Source organism: Phyllobates terribilis, unplaced genomic scaffold (genome assembly GCF_046119375.1).
Source record: "Phyllobates terribilis strain yellow unplaced genomic scaffold, ASM4611937v1 Scaffold_2__4_contigs__length_985480577, whole genome shotgun sequence".
NCBI lineage: Eukaryota > Metazoa > Chordata > Amphibia > Anura > Dendrobatidae > Phyllobates > Phyllobates terribilis.
The window spans coordinates 239,911,797-239,929,381 of NW_027362762.1; the positions used below are offsets into that span (position 1 = coordinate 239,911,797).

The 17,585-nt window shown below is 45.2% G+C and overlaps 1 protein-coding gene across 1 annotated transcript in view; it reads left to right on the forward strand.

Annotated features, from left to right (window-relative positions):
* TDRD3 (tudor domain containing 3) overlaps positions 1 to 17,585 on the forward strand; it is a 407,068-nt gene that overhangs the window by 119,669 nt on the left and 269,814 nt on the right. The window lies entirely within an intron of this gene.

A 17,585-nucleotide genomic window follows, 5' to 3' on the forward strand; every position in this document is an offset into this window, starting at 1 on the left:
CCTCCTTTTTTGTGCCTTCTGAGTGCCAACCAGTTTTATCTTACGGGGGTACAATGCCACCTTCCTCATGAGCGGCACTCAATTTCTTTATTCTAACAGATTTGCTTATTATAATCGCAGTAATCAGTTTGGTCACCAAGTCAGAAAAGTGTTTTAATAAAACCATAGACCTATACAAATAAAATGCACGGCCCTTTTATGATCACCATTTTACAGCAGGAGAGCGGCTCTTTATTATGCAGGTAGAGTGCATTACTGGACGTCAGAAAACCCTGTTACCTATAGAGGCCCTCTCCAGTGAGAGTTACGGAGGTTAAAATATTAATAAAACATAACTTATTATTTAATTTAAAAACAAATTTCCTATTCAGCAAGCTATTCCCTGGCATACAACCCAGGTGAACATATGGCAGGTTTAGAAATAATTGCTAAAAGGGAATCGTGCAGAGCTGCGAAGGTGTGAAGGGCTCAAAGCGCTGTCAATCATATGTTCTTGTGCTGTTTTCATACATAGTTTTCTGGTTAATTTTGTTATCCAGTTTATAGAGTTATGTTCACACTTGAGTTGAGGATTCTATTCATAAAAAAGCCAAAATGGTTTCCTGGCTTATTTAGAAAGGAAAAAAAAGATTATCGAGCCACTCACTTTTGCTGAGGAGGTAAGGGGTGTTGATGGCTTTACATTACTCGTGCACTCATCCTTACTGGCTTACATCACTACTCACTTCTAAAAGGGAATCCCGTCAGTAGGTTTTCCCTACCTCATCTGAGAGCAGCATAATGTAGGTGCAGAGACCCTGATTCCAGCGATGTGTCACTTACTGAGCTGCTTTCTGTAGATTTGATAAAATCACTGTTTTCCCTGCTGTAGATCTATCTGTTCTCTGAATGCTGAGCTCTGTATAATGCCACCCCCTACCACTGATTGGCAGCTTTTAGCCCAGTGTACACAGAAAACTGCTCATCAGTGGTGGGGGCAGAGTTACAGAGCAGTATGTGACACATCACTGGAATCAGGTTCTCTGCCCCTACATCATGCTTTTCTCGGATTACATAACAAAAACTTGTAAAGAAAAGAGGAGTGCAATGACAAAGGTCGATCCAGACAGTAAGTATAAAAAACTTTCAATTTATTGCAAGTGATTGCGGAATAGAACCTGCTCCTTCCTCAGGCATAACAGAAAAGGAATCGCCTCCTCCCATGTAAAGGGATTGGAGGTGACACTTAAAACACTTGTTATCACTTAACAGCTCATTTAAAGTAAAAACAATTGAATCTAAAAATGTGCAGAAAAAAAAATCTATAAACATGCATATGGACATACCGTAATTAAATTTTTTAACCCTCCATAGCAAACACTTGGTGACAGAATTCCTCTAAGAGGCATGTTCGCAACTGAGGTTTTTGTTTGATAATTTTTGAGCTGATTCTGCTCTGAAATGTGCATAAAATATCGCTTCAAATACAGTATGAATAAGCGTCCTGTGACTCTGGGAAAGCCTCCTTTAGTGCAATTGGTGCTTGTTTTGCTTCAACCTGGGGACAAAGTAGCATGTCAATATTTGGGCCATTTTTTCAGGAAAATGATTTTGAAGTAGATAAGCCGTATACACATAAACATTATAAAAATACGTATGCACAAAGCCGGCGGACCTGCCATGGTTTTCCTAAGCGAAGCCTTTTCAGCGGATTTGCTGCCATTTTTGCAGCTGCTCGAAACTTAACTTCATTTAAACTATAACTAGCGGAAGCAACCTAAAGAATAAACATCCTTTTTATTTTCCGAACCTTAAATAGGTTAAAAGAAGTAACAAAAGACTGGACATGGGCACAATGTCACTTTCACATTGCTCTGCATCCTGTTCATTGCGGCACTTTTTCAGGTGGGTTCCAGGTGGAATCCACCTGAAAAACACATGAGATGCACGTACCCTTAAAAAGGCACCAAAACGACTTTGTTTCCAAGGCAGATCTTTCTAGCAGAAATATCCTCAGTAGATTGTGTGAACTTACTCTAAGGATATGCTGTTTTCATTTTTTTGCTTTTCACGAGATGCCTCCCATTGATTGCAATGTAAAATCAGAGAACCATATAAATAACAATGCAGACTTGTTTTTTGCCCTGCAGAATTGAAAACCACTTCAATAGATAACATGTCACAAAGGTGACATTATAAATTTCTTGTGGTCCTCAATGGCAGATTTTAGGGCTTTGAGTTTCTACATGACCAATATTTTGTTCTTTTGGGAGATAAGCCACCTGCAGAAGTCCCCGGCAGCGCATGGTCTCCTTCCCAGAAAATATGAAGCTGACGCTCGTGTTTGTGCCCAGACAATGGGCGTTTTTCTGACATATTACATGTAATGCAGGCTTTAGCTGTACTTGGATGTGATGGCAGTACAAGGACTGGAGGATGATGTCTCTTACAGCTTCCTTACTATAGAGGGGTTCTAATATGTAATATGCACCTACCACTGTTGGAGAATCTTGGACCTGTACTTATTGATGTTTTCATCCTGGTTGTCATGTTTTCAACTATGAACATGATTATTTCTAATTATTTTTTTTTTTAGGAAACAGATATATAAATCGCTGGTTGTAGCATTTACCACAGTGATTCAAATAGCCGTCACTCAGATTCACGGATGCATGAAAGTGAACCTGTCACTCAATTCATGTTGTCCAAACCACAGAAAGAATGAATCTTAGCTGTATGATTGCAGTTAGGTATGTTTTACTCTGACATGCTCCAACAGACCTGTCTGTCAACTAGATCAGGGTGAAAGGAAGCTGAAAGGGGACTGCATCGGTCCAATCTTGTCTCTCTGTATGGTCCCTGACCATACTCTTCTTGTCTCTCCCTATGGTCCCTGACCACACTCTTCTTGTCTCTCCCTATGGTCCCTGACCACACTCTTCTTGTCTCTCTCTATGGTCCCTGGCCACACTCTTCTTGTCTCTCCCTATGGTCCCTGGCCACACTCTTCTTGTCTCTCCCTATGGTCCCTGAGCACACTCTTCTTGTCCCTCCCTATGGTCCCTGGCCACACTCTTCTTGTCTCTCCCTATGGTCCCTGGCCACACTCTTCTTGTCTCTCCCTATGGTCCCTGGCCACACTCTTCTTGTCTCTCCCTATGGTCCCTGGCCACACTCTTCTAGTCTCTCCCTATGGTCCCTGGCCACACTCTTCTTGTCTCTCCCTATGGTCCCTGACCACACTCTTCTAGTCTCTCCCTATGGTCCCTGGCCAGACTCTTCTTGTCCCTCCCTATGGTCCCTGGCCAGACTTTTTAAACTATGTTTTCTCTGATCTGGTGGCGGTTCAGAGTAAAACATACCTGGCTGTAATTATACAGGCCGGCTTGGATTCATGCTGTCCATGGTTCTGGCAGGATAAATCTAGTGACAGGCTCCCTTTAAGTAGAAAATACATTTCTATATTCCAATCAGAATTGGCAAGATGTTCAATTGGTGATAACACATAAGTGATCTGACAAAACACCTTTTATTGTTATTGGGCTTCATCTGACCTCATTGGGCATCTCATCCATTGCAGGTTGTCCATGAGAAGGGGCCTCATCTTTGGTCAGAGTTAACACCAAGATTAAAAATATATATTTTTTCACATTACCTGTAAATATAATCAGTCTAGGTGTGCCCCTCACTCACCTTTTTGACTTAATGAAAATTCTCCTCCATCTTTTCTGGTAAGATGCTGCTAAGAATGTTGTTGGATTTTGCTGCGCCGCTGTAGACCAAGCGTGTTGGCACACATACCCGAAAGGAAGAAACCAGCTACAATGATGGGGCACACTACAGCATGCTATGTTGTGGCAGGTTTCTCAGTGTATTTTGCTGTATATAATTGCAAAATGATTTACCGTAGCTTTTGTGCCGATTACGTCTACACCGTAAAATTCTGCTCAATGGGGGAAAATCTCCAGCTAACTTGTCTTATTTGACTTTATACTCAACAGGTAAGTACTTACATTTATATTAAAGGGGTTGTCCTCTTCATCTTTATTTTACCTAAAGTTTTGTGCACTTTGTATGTAGATTTTGTAGAATTTACTGATATACATGTATAACTGGTTCTCCTCCCCCACGACCTCTTTAGTGCCACCTTCTTCACACATTGCACAACCCTTCTGTCCATACAATGACTACTGGTGGAGGAGCATGTGACCAGACCAGTCCATCAGCCTCCTCCAATAGAAAAGCTGCTTTCCTATGGGCAGTGTTATTCAGTTGGAGGAGGCTGAGGGACAGGTTGCGTCACAAGCTCCTCCACCAGCAGCCACTTGAGAAGGGAGCGCTGAGCAGTATGTGGGGAACACTGCACTAAGAAATGGGAGGAGAACCTGGAATATTAAGTATTAGTAAGTGCTACAACATCATGTCCATAGCACATTTACTAAAATAAAGTGGTAAACCCCTTTTAAGTACAATATTTTAAAGAAAAAGAAGGTTCAGTTTGCCTGGTAAACCACCAATTATTGTCTTCACATATTTGCAATGTGCCGGCAGCTTGTCTGAGGTGAAGATAATAGAGAAGGTAGTGGTTTCCCATGGCAGCGCTTCTTTCTAATATCTACTGTTAGTGCCGTCACTCCTGATCCGCAAGCTGCGTGCTTGTAGATGGCAGATCATTACCTTTTACACTGAGATTTCTCTCTTCAGTGTCGATGAAACCTGAATACTTGGGTAGCAGTTAAAGATTTGTTGCCTGGGTCTAGTTTCCCTACAGAACAAAAATCTGTAACTAGAAAGTTATGAAGCTGCTGCATAGAGGTAGAGAAATCCCAGGAGCTGTGCTCACAATGCCCTGGGAAATTTGCTGATAGTACCAAAATGCTCTTATCTCTTCTGTCATATGAGGTTGAATTAGGCAATGGAATATAATGGTGTTGTGGTGCTGATTACATTGATACCTTTGGTGAAGAAATCTACTTTGGTGGATTTCGGTGAACAGGAAGAGGACTACACAATGGGTCTTCTCCTGGTCTATGATTCCCCAATGACAGGTCACTAACAGAGGAGGCAGGTCATTTACAGACCGAAGGCAGGCAGAGGGGCTGGGAAATCACAGCCAGGGAGGAGAAGACCCCATATAAAGTCCCACCCCTGTGCACCGAAATGTCATCAGCAGAAAACTTCAAATGGTGATTAAAGAGGAACAACAAAGCGGATTTCTTCACCAAAGGTATCAATGTAATTAGCATTACAGCTCCAATACAGCCATGTCTTTATGCTACATTACAAAATTATGCTGACAGTTTTCCTTAAATCATTACCTTTCTTGTAGAAATCCATTTTGATGTTTTAGAGAAATCCGTAGTTGAAATGCTATGCTAATGAGTTACAAGTGCGGTGGGTGGGCCCTGCACTTACAGCTCCTGCTTCTCTGCTTGTCTACTATCTGACTAACAGGTCAATGAAACATGAGTGCCCGGTCAGCCAGACACAGGAGGCAGGCAGGTGTGGCCAATAGGGATAGAGGCAGGAGAGCTGTAAGGGCAGTGCCCGCCCACTGCACCTGCAACTCATTAGCTTACAATTTCAATTGTGGATTTCTCTAAAATGGCAAAATGGATTTCTTCAAGAAAAGTAAGGATTTCATCAGCATTAAAGCTCCTGATGACAGGTTCTCTTTAAATAGGAGTTGAATTGTTATTTTATTGCTATAGCAGACAGTTGCTATAGCATAACTGCACTGCAAGAGCAATGACCATATGAGCACTCGATCATAACGGTCTCTTCAGCTGCCTCTCGCCAGTATGTGGAGATGTCTCATGGAACTCATCCATGGGCATATAAGTAAGTTGGAACCGTACAATTGTTCCTCATTGCTTCAGAGCTCTTTCTTTTAACTAGATTTTTCACATTGTATGACTTGCGTCATATTAATACCACCTAAAAACAGCGTGGATCTTGTGACTGAAAGGCTCAACAGAGAGATCAGTGACCGATATGCAGGAGGAGCATTTTATTCGGTCTCCCATGACCGCACCACGAGAGAGAGGATCCGCCCATCAAGGACAGGAAACCTACAGGTTAAAAAGGGCGGCCCTCTCTTCCCGCCTCAGTTTAGATTTCCTGTCCATGATGGGAGACCTCGCAGGTTTACCTGCAGAAGTTGGACTCCTGTCCCAGAGAGGGCCACAGCATGTGGTTGGAGCCGGTCCGTCCCGGTCCTCTGGAGACACCACGGTAGGGCTCAGTGGGGCGCCTCCGTGAGTGTTGCGGCGGGCGCGACATCGCCTCACGGGGAGGTAGATGTCCGCCAGGTGTGGGGCTGCTAGCGGGCTTCCTTCCCCCTGCTACAATTGCAGGAGATCCAGGTCGCGCCGGCGGGGCACGTGACAGGCGCGGCCTAGTGACGTGACTTCTGGTGCGCCGGGCAGGAAGTCCCTGTGACGTCACCGGAAGGGGCCGGAGCGCGCGCATCCAGGAAGTACGCGCGAACAGCAGAACGCCGGGTGAAAGGACCTGGCGGCGAGGAGCCCACCTGGGGCGATGAACGGGTTGAGGCCACTTGGGGAGGAAGACCAAGGAGCAGGTAACGCCCTCCTGGGGGAAAAAAAAAGAAGGAAACACACACCCACACATGGTACCGGTATGGCCAGTATATAAAGGGTCTGGTAACATACAGAGGTGCTTCCCAGCCCATTATTACAGTGTAAGCTATGGGAGCTTCACAAGAGCTGTCACCTAGGCAACAACATCTGCTGCAGGAGAAGCCCTCTGGGGAGCCCTCACAACTAGTGGCTTAGCGTCATTCCCGGCTAGGGTTTGGTCTTTCAGCTAGAAATGCTACCACTAAGAGCAGGACGGACGGTCCGATGCGGCGTGATTCCTCGCCATGCACGTTGGATTCTTCTGCTTCTACGGTACCGAAGGTTCTGTGGGGTGAGTGGAATCTTCGTGAATTTTCTGCTAATGTTTCCTCCTTCTTTCTATCTATAACTTTCTTTTAGAGCAAGAAATGTTCCTCAAAATCCAAACACAGAGAATGTGCCTTATGTAGCTGTCCACTCCCTGATTCATATACCAAGAAGTTATGCCAGTTTTGAATTAGCAAGATGATGTCAGAGGAAACCCCAGATTTTTCCCTAGGCCTAAGAACTTTAATAAGGGAAGAAATAGGCAAAGCCTTGCAGGGTTCAGAGTCTGGGCATATTCCTCAAGAAACCCAGCCGGGTTCAGACTCTGAACTATCGGTCGACCTCCTCCTCCGCCATCTCTTCTTCTGACAGTGAGCGAGATAGACAGTGCTTTCCCCTGAAGGAGGTTGATGCTCTAGTAAAAGCTGTCCGATCTAAAATGGGGATAGTGGACACGAGGGCAGAGAAGTCAGCTGAGGATGTTATGTTTGGTGGTCTGGGACTAAAGAAAAGAAGGGACTTTCCGGTAAACTCAAAGGTGAAAGACCTCATTGATAAGGAGTGGAGAAAGCCTGACAAGAAGGGTAGTGTTCCTCCATCCTTTTAAAGGAGATATCCATTTGAGGATGCTATGTGTTACTCCTGGTTAAAAGCACCCAAACTGGATGTTGCTGTTACCAAAGCAGCGAGAAGAACTTCCCTCCCGTTCGATGATATGGGTGCATTGAGAGACCCCCTGGACAGACGGGCTGATACTTTCTTGAAAGGGGCATGGGAGACAGCTGCGGGAGCACTGAGGCCAACAGTAGCAGCTACCTGCACGTCCAGAGCCCTGATGGTTTGGCTTGAACAACTAAACAGTCAGTTGAAGGATGGGGCTTCTAGGAAAGACATTATTTCTTCCCTTCCACTGGTTCAGGGGGCGACAGCCTTTCTTGCTGATGCATCTGCGGACTCAGTAAGGTTGGCAGCAAAATCAGCAGCACTGTCAAATGCGGCTCGGCGGGCCTTGTGGATTAAATGCTGGCCAGGGGATTTACAGACTAAATCCAGACTGTGCACAATCCCGTGCGAAGGGGAATACCTCTTTGGTCAGACCATGGATGACTTACTGGAGAAAGCTGGGGACCCTAAGAAGGGGTTTCCATCAGTACCTCTACCCTCTTTTAAGAGATAGTTCCGGAAGAGGAAATTTTTCCGGAAAAGATATTTCAGGGAGCAAGACAAGTCTGATGAAAGGGGTCGAAAAGGTAGAGGTCTACTCTTTGGTCCGTCTCCAAAAATTGAGCAGAAGCCAGGGGATACACAATCAGCCCAGGTGGGAGGGAGATTGTCATTATTTTTCCCAGCTTGGGATCAGATTTCTCATAGCAATTGGATTTTAAGCCTGAGTAAGTATGGTCTTAAATTTCAATTTAAAGCATTGCCTCACAAAAGATTCATGGTTGTTCCCTCCAGTTCTTCCCCAGAACGCCAGGCTGCCCTCGTTTCGGAAATACAAGCCCTAGTAAGAAAACACGTCCTGATTGAGGTTCCGGAGGCTGAAAAGGGTCTCGGTTTCTACTCCCCGCTCTTCTTGGTTCCGAAACCGGATGGAAGTCTCAGGACAATCATAAATCTGAAATCCCTGAATAATTTCCTTAAAATACATACCTTTAAAATGGAGTCTTTAAAATCCGTAATAAAGTTACTTTTTCCCCACTGTTATATGGTAGTGCTCGATCTCAAAGATGCGTATTACCATATCCCAATTCATAGTGACTATCAGAAATACTTGAGACTGGCCATTGAAATTGACGGGGTGGTTAAACACTTTCAATACACTGCACTCCCCTTTGGTTTAGCTATAGCCCCGCGAGTTTTTACTAAAGTAATGGCGGAAGTTATGGCCCATGTAAGAGAAAGGGACATTCTAATTATCCCTTACCTGGATGATCTCCTGATAGTGGAGAACTCGTTTGTTCAGTGCGAGACCCACCTGCGGGAGACCATGTCGGTCTTAAAGAGCTTGGGGTGGTTTCTAAATTTAGAAAAGTCTAGACTATCTCCACTCAAGGTACAACAATATCTGGGGGTCATATTAGATTCTAGGAAACAGCTATGTTATCTCCCAGAAGCAAAAATTGATAGAATCCGGGGATTGGTAGCACAGTGTATACGTAAACCTTCTATGTCACTCCGTAAGGCCATGTCACTATTGGGAACCTTCACCTCCGCTTTTCCTGCGGTTCGTTGGTCACAGTTACATTCAAGAGCTTTTCAGTGGGATGTGTTGTACAATAACGCAGCTTTAGAGGGGCATCTAGACCGTGAGTTTACTCTAGGTCCTCGTGCCATACGGTCCCTTCGTTGGTGGTTGCGACAAGACAATCTTGCTAAAGGAGTTCCCTGGGAATGTAGTCCAACTGCAGTCTTGTCCACTGATGCAAGTGCTGCAGGTTGGGGAGCTCACTTTGGAGGGAAATTAGTGCAGGGAACCTGGTCAAGCAGTGAGCGACAGTTGTCATCAAATGTTAAGGAGCTTCTGGCGGTGCAGTATGCTTTCAACGAGTTCCTTACATATTTACAGGGCCAGCATGTCCGTATACTCTCGGACAATCAAGTCACGGTAGCTTACATAAACCACCAAGGGGGAACCCACTCAAGAGACTTGATGAGGGTAGCGAACACACTTCTGCAGAAAGCCGAAGATCATTGTTCCTCTCTTTCGGCTACTCATCTAAAAGGGAAGGAAAACATCACAGCGGATTTCCTCAGCCGTACTTCTGTAAAAGAGGGAGAGTGGTCCCTAAATACGCAAATATTCTCCAGAATCGTAGAAATGTGGGGCCTTCCGACTGTGGACTTATTCGCAACAAGGGCCAATCGGGAAGTGGTAAATTTTTGTTCCTTAGACCCCAGAGAGGGGCCCCTGGCAGTGGACGCCTTCATGGTTCCCTGGAGATTCCCTCTGGCATATGCCTTCCCTCCTATGATCCTGCTCCCAGCAGTGATAAGAAAGATCAGGGCAGACCGGGCCAGAGTGATACTTATATGCCCCTTTTGGCCCAAAAGACCGTGGTTCCCTTATCTCCGGAAGATGTCCATATCGGATCCCTGGGTTCTTCCGGAGATTCCGGACCTCTTCACTCAAGGGTCACTTTCCCATCCTCCAGCCTCGAGTCTACATTTGACGGCGTGGAATTTGAGAGGGTGTTATTAACCAACAAAGGATTCCCCGCAAATGTAGTGAATACTTTCCTGGCTAGCAGAAAACCTGTTACCACCCGTATTTATGCCAGGACCTGGAGAAAGTTTCTGTCCTTTGCAGAAGTTAAGGTGGAGGAGGCGCCCCCTGTTGGGAAAATTCTGGAATTTCTGCAGCGGGGCTTGGAATTGGGTCTCACTACCAGTACCTTGAAAGTACAGGTGTCGGCGTTGGGAGCTTTATTTTCTTCCAATATTGCAGATAACTATTGGATAGCCTGTTTTATAAAAGCTTCCTTTAGGTGTAGACCCATTACTAAAGTAAAGATGTCTCCCTGGGATTTGAATTTTGTCTTAGATGCTTTGACCAGTCCTCCTTTTGAGCCACTAGATTTTGTCTCCCCCAAAATTATTTTCCTAAAGACGGTCCTGTTAGTAGCCCTAACTTCAGCCAGGAGAGTCAGTGACCTACAGGCCCTTTCAATATGCCCTCCATTTACGCAAATTCTGGGCGATAGGATTATATTAAAACCTGATCCAGCCTTTCTTCCTAAAGGGGCCACTCGATTCCATAGACCCCAGGAGATAGTTCTCCCGACTTTTTGCTTCCCGCCCAAAAATCAAAAGGAGGAGAGGCTTCACACTTTGGACGTTAGGAGGTGCGTACTAAAGTACTTAGAAGTATCACATGGGTTTAGAAAGGATAAGTCCCTATTTATATGCTATCGGGGGGCTAGAAAGGGTTGTAAGGCCTCAAAGGCTACAATCGCTAGATGGGTCAAGGAGGCCATTTCCCTCGCATACTCCTCGGGGGACAAAGAGATACCAGAGGGGTTGAGGGCGCATTCTACCAGAGCGGTATCAACCTCCTGGGCGGAGAAGACGGGGCTTTCCATTGAGGAAATTTGTAAGGCTGCCACTTGGTCTTCTCCCTCTACTTTCTATAGGCACTATAGATTGGATCTGAGTGGCTCTGCAGATCTCACTTTCGGGAGAAGGGTGCTTCAAGCTGTGGTCCCTCCCTAATTTCCATCGTCTCTGTAATTCTCTCGTGGTGCTGTCATGGGAGACCGAATAAAGCCTTAGTTACTTACCGGTAACTGGATTTTTCGGAGCCCATGACAGCACCTTTATATTCCCTCCCTTCACTGGTGTTGTGCACTCCCGTAGAGTTGATTTCTTTTTATGCACCCTTGCGGGAAGTTGATGAAAAGTAATGTACTTAATGTGATTGTTTTGTTATAACTAACCTTGGCGGTACTGTCATGCTCTGTTAACTAAACTGAGGCGGGAAGCGAGGGCCGCCCTTTTTAACCTGTAGGTTTCCTGTCCTTGATGGGCGGATCCTCTCTCTCGTGGTGCTGTCATGGGCTCCGAAAAATCCCGTTACCGGTAAGTAACTAAGGCTTTTCTAGGCCTCACTAGTAGGGCGCTATAATAGGAAACTCATAGAAGTGCATGTGACTTTTACGGTAGCTCGTTCTGCTTCCAATTTCCTAGGGAAGCATGCAAACACCAACAGAACAAAAATGTGGCATGCTTCACATCTACACAACAGTTTTCAGACCTCCCATAACAGAGAGCCTCCCTTGCACTGCCATCTCTCCTGTCACTGTAACTGTAGACAAAATGGGGGACCAGGGACCTGCATTATAGGGATGGATGTGGTTCCTAACTCTGGCACCCGCACCAATTAGACAGTTATGAGGGTATGCCATCAATGTTCATCATGAGACAAGCCCTGTAAGATATAATGTGTATGGCCTGTTGTATGGCAGCTTGTGTGCCTCTGTGCAGCCTTGTTGTCATTGGCATGAGGTCTTATGGTTAATAGCGGAAAAGATGCCCAAGGCCTTTCTCGTCCTGGCGGTTTGCAGAAGCCTTGAAACGACCTTCACGAGTTGAATGTAGAAGTGTTCTGCCTGAGAGATCACGCCGTCCATCCACCTGGTTTTCTCATATATTCACTATATGCAGATGGGCTCCGTTTGCTCAGAGCCTTGCTGCCTGGGACTTCTTCTTTTACAGGCGGCTCAGTACTTTGATTTCTGAATGTCACATTGTTGTGTAGACCTTCATGTAAGCTATTCTTTTCCTCCTACCGGGCCCATCAATCAGCGTAACGCACATACATTCGCAAAAGGAAAGCGATCGCTCTGTGACATTAAAGTCGTACACGTTTAACTGCGCACCATCATCTAACAATTTAACTGGCCTGATTTGCATGGAAATCACAGTCTCTCATCTGGCGGGGGCATACTCCTCCACAAGACTAAATAAGTTGTGTTTTATGTCACCGCCTTCCAAGTTTTACTAAAGTCCTCGTGTCTCTAGAGAAGACTGACCTGGGCTCTGCTGTGTATGTGCTCTGGATAGAAAATAAAAACTCTGTACATGTAATAATAGCAGTTTTCTTTATCAGTTGAAGGTATTTCATCATGATATGTGGGAGTAGCACTAAGTACAATATATAGACTTTCTCAGGTGCAAGATTACATGGATTATTTTTATCTTGGTGTAGGTGGGAATGAATTAAGTTGTTTTTTTTAAAGTAAAAACTGGCAGAATAATTATAATGGATGTTCAGACATGAGCTTAAAATTGTATGTACAGCAGCAACTATAGGTGTGCCATTACAGCCGTGATTTGTGAGAAAAGGCAGTCTGAGACACGCATCCTTTATTGCCTGGGGATCCACAACCACTTAATTGCCGCTATCAGAGATTGACAACGGCTGTTAAGTAGTTAAATGGCATTGTCCAGAGCTAGCTCCGATCACTGCTGTTGGAGGTGGATGCCGGCTGCATATAGCCCGCCAGCACCTGTCCTGTATGAAGCAAGCTCCACTGCTGAGTCCGCGCCATATATCCGCACTAGTGATGAGCGAACATGCTAGGTTAACCCTTTAACCGAGCATACTCGGGTGCTTAATGAGTATCTTCAGCATGCTAACAAACAGGCAATCCCTGCATGTGTTCCAGCTGTCTAACAGCCGCAAGACATGCAGCTGCGGTGACTCGAACATAGTTTTTGAGCATGCCGAAGATACTCTGTAAGCACCTGAGCATGCTCAGTTAAAGGGTTAACTGAGCACGTTCGCTCATCACTAATCCGCACACTACCTAGAAAACACTATTCTGTCTTGGGGTGTAAAGATAAAGGATACGTGTTAAGTAGAAAGTAGCAAGATATTTTACAAAGTTCCTTTAACACCTTCCCAACATCGAACATACTGGCACATCCTTTATCCGGTCAGGGTTTATGCAGGAGCTGAGTCAGTCCCACACACAGCAGATGCTGGCTGTGTTATACAGCCATCCTCTGCCTCTAACGGTATGTGCCTACAATCAGGAGCCGCTGCGGCCCCAACACTGCAGAATAGCCGCACCACTTCCGCCCTCATTATACAAATGAGCGGCCTCAATTTTTTAATTTTTTTTTCACATGTAGACTTTCCTCATTGATGTTAGTCTATAGGGAAAGTCCACATGCAGACCCGCAAGAGAAATGGACATGCTGCTTATCTGAAAGACACGCCACATGCCAGTTTCCGCGGGTGATCCACTGCCTCAGATGCAGATTTATAGAAATCCCATCCACTATGCTGTAACATCTGGATGCTGCTTGTTTGACGCTGCATAACACAAACACGCAGCATTTCCTGATCATGGGCACATACTCTAACTGCAACATCCAGAACTTACTTCAATTGCTGCTGTTTAACCCTTCAAGTGTTGCTGTCAGTCACTGACAGCGGCAATTAAGGTGCACAATGTTTGAGGCGTATAATTTCACATGTATCCCGAAGTGATTCCAATAGAAATGTCAGCTCACCTTGCAAAAAGCAAGCCCTTATATAGCTCCAGTAATGGAAAAATGAAAACTTTAAGGGTCTCGGATAATAGAGACACAATCCCATTTTTTTGTTTTGTTTTAAAAATTTTATTTTTTTCACCTTTTATCACAGGGAATCTGTCAGCTGGTTTGTTGGCTAGACAGATATCCTGATTCCAGGGATTATTCACTTACTGGGCGCCTTAGTGCAGTTTTGGTTATATTCCTGTTTTCTCTGCTTTAGATGCAGCAGAGCTAAGTCTTCTGATCAGTGTATAAACCTGCTCACACCCCGGATTGGCAGCTTCCTGTGTACATTGTTAGCGAGCTGCTAACCACTATATACAGTATATAATATATATAATACACACTGCTCAAAAAAATAAAGGGAACACTTAAACAACAGAATATAACTCCAAGTAAATCAAACTTCTGTGAAATCAAACTGTCCACTTAGGAAGCAACACTGATTGACAATCAATTTCACATGCTGTTGTGCAAATGGAATAGACAATAGATGGAAAGTATTGGCAATTATCAAGATACACTCAATAAAGGAGTGGTTCTGCAGGTGGGGACCACAGACGACATCTCAGTACCAATGCTTTCTGGCTGATGTTTTGGTCACTTTTGAATGTTGGTTGTGCTTTCACACTCGTGGTAGCATGAGACGGACTCTACAACCCACAGAAGTTGCGCAGGTAGTGCAGCTCATCCAGGATGGCACATCAATGCGAGCTGTGGCAAGAAGGTTTGCTGTGTCTGTCAGCGTAGTGTCCAGAGGCTGGAGGTGCTACCAGAAGACAGGCCAGTACACCAGGAGACGTGGAGGGGGTCGTAGGAGGGCAACAACCCAGCAGTACGGCTACCTCCGCCTTTGTGTAAGGAGGAACAGGAGGAGCACTGCCAGAGCCCTGCAAAATGACCTCCAGCAGGCCACAAATGTGCATGTGTCTGCACAAACTGTTAGAAACCGACTCCATGAGGGTGGTATGAGGGCCTGACGTCCACAGATGGGGTTGTGCTCACAGCCCAACACCGTGCAGGACGCTTGGCATTTGCCACAGAACACCAGGATTGGCAAAGTCGCCACTGACTCCGTGTGCTCTTCACAAATGAAAGCAGGTTCGAGTGAGCACATGTGACAGAGGTAACAGAGTCTGGAGACTCCCGTGAAGAGCGATCTGCTGCCTGCAACATCCTTCAACATGACAGGTTTGGCAGTGGGTCAGTAATGGTGTGGGGTGGCATTTCTTTGGAGGGCCGCACAGCTCTCCATGTGCTCACTAGAGGTAGCCTGACTGCCATTATGTACCAAGATGAGATCCTCAGACCCCTTGTGAGACCATATGCTGGTGCGGTTGGCCCTGGGTTCCTCCTAATGCAGGACAATGCCAGACCTCATGTGGCTGGAGTGTCAGCAGTTCCTGCAAGATGAAGGCATTGAAGCTATGGACTGGCCCGCCCGTTCCCCAGACCTTAATCCGATTGAGCACATCTGGGACATCCTGTCTCGCTCCATCCACCAACGTCACGTTGCACCACAGACTGTCCAGGAGTTGGCGGATGCTTTAGTCCAGGTCTGGGAGGAGATCCCACAGGAGACCATCCGCAACCTCATCAGGAGCATGCCCAGGCATTATAGGGAGGTCATACAGGCACGTGGAGGCCACACACAATAGTGAGCCTCATTTTGACTTGTTTCAAAGACATTACATCAAAGTTGGATCAGCCTGTAGTGTGTTTTTCCACTTTAATTTTTGGGGTGACTCCAAATTTGATTTCCATCAATGATTTTTGTGTGATTTTGTTCTCAGCACATTCAATTTTGTACAGAGCAAAGTATTCAATGAGAATATTTCATTCCGATCTAGGATGTGTTATTTGAGTGTTCCCTTTATTTTTTTGAGCAGTGTATATATATAATATATATTCCAGGATTATGCCTTAGTTAGGTAGCGTTCACACAGGCATTGCAGTTTTGTTCCAAACACGTGCAGTTTTTACTACTTTCCACATATTGCAGAGCATCAAAACAACAAAATCATAAACATAAATCCCTAGCCTTGTCCAGGTGCTAAATAGTGTATACCGCTGAGCTAGCCCCAGTTCGGTCAAACAAAACTACTATCGTCCATAGCAACCACTGATACTCGCAGTTTAGTGCACACTGCCTCTTCAGGCTCTTCTAAAACTTTAAGACACATCTAGTCTGCTCAGTCTCCCCAGCAGACTGAATAAGGTGAACAGCTAGCCGGTTTATATGCAGAGTAAGCCAGGTGTACTAATCAAAGCCTGCAGAGCTAGGATTTACTTGGCATTGTTACATATGTCACATACAGTACAGACCAAAAGTTTGGACACACCTTTTCATTTAAAGATTTTTCTGTATTTTCATCACTATGAAAATTGTACATTCACACCGAAGGCATCAAAACTATGAATTAACACATGTGGAATTATATACTTAACAAAAAAGTGTGAAACAACTGAAAATATGTCTTATATTCTAGGTTCTTCAAAGTAGCCACCTTTTGCTTTGATGACTGCTTTGCACTCTCTTGATGAGCTTCAAGAGGTAGTCACCGGAAATGGTCTTCCAACAGTCTTGAAGGAGTTCCCAGAGATGCTTAGCACTTGTTGGCCATTTTGCCTTCACTCTGCGGTCCAGCTCACCCCAAACCATCTCGATTGGGTTCAGGTCTGGGGACTGTGGAGGCCAGGTCATCTGGCGTAGCACCCCATCACTCTCCTTCTTGGTCAGATAACCCTTACACAGTATGGAGGTGTGTTTGGGGTCATTGTACTGTTGAAAAATAAATGATGGTCCAACTAAACGCAAACCGTATGGAATAGCATGCCGCTGCAAGATGCTGTGGTAGCCATACTAGTTAAGTATGCCTTCAATTTTGAATAAATCCTCAACAGTGTCACCAGCAAAGCACCCCCACACCATCACACCTCCTCCTCCATGCTTCACGGTGGAAACCAGGCATGTAGAGTCCATCCGTTCACCTTTTCTGCGTCGCACAAAGACACGGTGGTTGGAACCAAAGATCTCAAATTTGGACTCATCAGACCAAAGCACAGATTTCCACTGGTCTAATGTCCATTCCTTGTGTTCTTTAGCCCAAGCAAGTCTCTTCTGCTTGTTGCCTGTCCTTAGCAGTGGTTTCCTATCAGCTATTTTACCATGAAGGCCTGCTGCACAAAGTCTCCTCTTAACAGTTGTTGTAGAGATGTATCTGCTGCTAGAACTCTGCGTGGCATTGACCTGGTCTCTAATCTGAGCTGCTGTTAACCTGCGATTTCTGAGGCTGGTGACTCGGATAAACTTATCCTCAGAAGCAGAGGTGACTCTTGGTCTTCCTTTCCTGGGGTGGTCCTCATGTGAGCCAGTTTCTTTGTAGCGCTTGATGGTTTTTGCAACTGCACTTGGGGACACTTTCAAAGTTTGCCCAATTTTTCGGACTGACTGACCTTCATTTCTTAAAGTAATGATGGCCACTCATTTTTCTTTACTTAGCTGCTTTTTTCTTGCCATAATACAAATTCTAACAGTCTATTCAGTAGGACTATCAGCTGTGTATCCACCTGACTTCTGCACAACACAACTGATGGTCCCAACCCCATTTATAGGGCAAGAAATCCCACTTATTAAACCTGACAGGGCACACC